At 51.4% G+C, this 2,810-nt stretch overlaps 1 protein-coding gene across 45 annotated transcripts in view; it reads right to left on the reverse strand.

Moving 5' to 3' along the window:
* The window catches only part of UBAP2L (ubiquitin associated protein 2 like), a 41,458-nt gene that overhangs the window by 38,121 nt on the left and 527 nt on the right, over positions 1-2,810 (reverse strand). For 8 of the 45 annotated variants that reach the window (XM_023641107.2, XM_070268152.1, XM_023641106.2 and 5 more), the window contains exon 1: positions 2,448-2,569. The exons of 12 other annotated variants lie outside the window; for them this stretch is intronic. The gene's annotated coding sequence lies outside the window, so the exon portion shown is untranslated. Of the gene's footprint in view, positions 1-1,828; positions 2,666-2,810 lie in introns of those variants that run through there. 25 more of the 45 variants (XM_070268163.1, XM_070268157.1, XM_070268161.1 and 22 more) reach the window with 15 other exon arrangements.

A 2,810-nucleotide genomic window follows, 5' to 3' on the forward strand; every position in this document is an offset into this window, starting at 1 on the left:
ACAGTAGTCTGTTTTCCCAGGACAGCATTATAGTCAAATTTCAACACTTAATTTACAAAAAACAAGTGTTGTTTAACCAAGTACCCCTGAATTCAGATCAAAGAGGGGGAAAAAAAAATAAAACTAGAGGAAAGCTATTATGCTTAAAAATTGGCTCTAAGTCGAAGTTTCTTATATGGGAGTAGCCACTCCTGTAACTTAGAAATATTGACTGCTTTCTACTCCACATGTGATTTCAATTTGTGAGCATGAGTTATACTGCAGATAAAAACTGCAGGATTACCTAGATGGACAACTGCATATACTGTAGCAGTCAATGTAAATATATTAAAAGGTCATCTTGAAAGCCTCATAACTCAGGAAAAAAAAATCCTCCTGATCACACTTGCTATTAACTTCCATTTCTCCTTTACAAGTGCTTTGAAATGTGTGACTAAGAAAATTTTACCACCTAGGTAGTAACAACATTGAGTAGCAGGTAAAAGTAAGTGATCTAGGATGGATCACTGGAGGGCACAGAAATTAGTAGGCCTTTAGTAGCAAGCAGAGACACATACCCAGAGTTATCACCGTGGAGGCAAGGAATCTAAAGTACTCTTTCATAGAAAATAAAAATATTTACGGGAAATAGGTGGCTAGTGGAGACCAAGGGAATAGCGTGGGAACAAATACAGGTTTTAACACAGGACTGCCCTTGACCATTTTTTGAAAATGAGCTACTTAACAAAATAGCCAGAGAATTTTACGGAAAAAAATAAACAACAAGTATTTATTGAGTATCTACTACGTGTCCAGTACTTTAGGAAATACAAAAGCAGTATGACTTGGTTGCTGCCCTCAGGGAGCTTACAATCTAATTTGAGAAACAATTCAGAAACTCTGAAGCTGGACTGGGATGGGTAAGACTTGCTCCCTCTAACAGAGCAACTAATTCCCTTAGACGCTTTGTGGAAATGACCCCTGCATCCTCTTCCCCATCAACTTGAACCTAATTTTTTAAAAAAGAGTACTTCCCAGTTAGGACACATTTAGCAAGGAGGAGCTTTAAAAATCAAAAACAAAACAGTACATTTTAAGGCCTTTCAGCATTAGTTTACATGCCAGCAATACTCCGTGTTCACAACGGAAATAATCACTGGGATGGTCTAATCTTTAAGGACAATGGTGTAGGATCTCAAAGCAGTTTTATCAACCCATACACAGCCAGAAGGTTTTAGTTCTCCAGGAATCATGGTTGTCACTGACCCTCATCACCTCCTAGCAGGTCACATCAGATATCCCCAAAGCAGGATATGGGCGGTGGAGAGGGAGGAGACAAAAAACGGATTTCTCCATCTAATAATCAGGGGCAGTCAAAGGCAAAAACGGTAATAACAACAAAAAGGGCCTGTTACTGTGGTGGTTTTCTTTCCACAACATCCTACATCAGGAGTGGCCACATTTCAAGAACGGTGAAAAAGGAGCAGTCTCCTGTTTGTGACATCAGTTTGCAAAGCAATTTAGGGACTGTCTACAAGGTGAAGGGTCTGAAGAAATTTGGAATTCCTGTCCCATTATGAGAAGAGTGAACAAATAGCCCAGTGCTCTAGTGACGTCCCTTAGGCGTAATACACTCCATGGGGGCCTCCATGTCCAGCTTCCCAAATAACATAATTGTTTGGGGTACCCAGAACTACAGTATGGACAACAGGAAGCTAAAGATGGCAGCAAAAAATATATTACAAGACCTGGGGCGGTGAGAAAGAAGGAAGGGTAAGAAGAGGAGCTGACAAAGAGGCTGGAAACGGAGAGGGGACGCAAGCCCACGCGTGGAGGATGGGAGGCTCACCCCGCTCAGCGCCACATCGGGAGCTCACCGGGCCAATCGCCTCCTCACCTCCCACCCGGAACAAATTAATCCTCCGCACTCCAAACTGAGGGCCACATGGGGGAGTTTGGGGCAGCTCCACCCCATCGCCCTCCCCCCCGCCCCGCCACCCCCAAACCAGGCCGGATCCGGATCAGAGGAGGCCCGCAGAGGGCTGGAAAGGGAGGAGGCCCGCTCGTCTTCTCCACAGGCACCGGCCAGGGTAGAGATGGGGTCCTACCTCAGGCGAGGCCCAGGCCTCGCTCGCTCGCGCTCTTTCTCACTCTCCCCCCGCTGAGGCTCTAGCCGCATGGCCCCCCCCTCCGGCTGCCCCAAGCCCCGCCCCGGCCACGCTCCCAAATCGAGGCCCCGGCTCTGGCGCGGCCCACTAGGCCGCGAACCCAGCCATAAACAAAACCTCCGGCGGCAGACTCGGGGGGGTGGGGGGGCGCCAGGGCTCGCAAGACTGGGAGGGGGGTGTACAGTGGGGGAACACACGGTGCGGGGGGGCCTACCGCGGGAGGGGGAGACGGCGGGGGTAGGGGAGAAAGGAGGGAGGGTAAAAGGGGGATCGCGGATTTAAAGGGGCCGCGGACAATACCCGGCCCCGCCGCGCTGCCGCTGCCGCCGCCGCCGCCGCCAACGCCGCTGCGCTCCCAACTTTACCTCAGTCTCCTCCACACTGACACCCCGGGCCGCGCCGCCCCTGTCACGTGATATAAGGTTCCCTCCTCCCCACCCCCCCCCCTCCTTTTCCCTCTCGCGCTCGCGCTCGCGCTTTCCCTCCCCCCACTTGCCTCCCTGCGTCCCCCAACACGTGACGCGAAAAGGGACGTGCACGCAAGCGTGCGCGTGCCGCCCCGCCACGAGACACCTCACTCCGGCTCGGCGCGTCCGCCCCGCCTCCTCCACGGCGGCCCCGCCTCCGCCACGTGACGCATGGAGGGCCTCCGCTTCCTCTTAC

The sequence above is a fragment of the Equus caballus genome, chromosome 5, assembly GCF_041296265.1.
Source record: "Equus caballus isolate H_3958 breed thoroughbred chromosome 5, TB-T2T, whole genome shotgun sequence".
Lineage (NCBI taxonomy): Eukaryota > Metazoa > Chordata > Mammalia > Perissodactyla > Equidae > Equus > Equus caballus.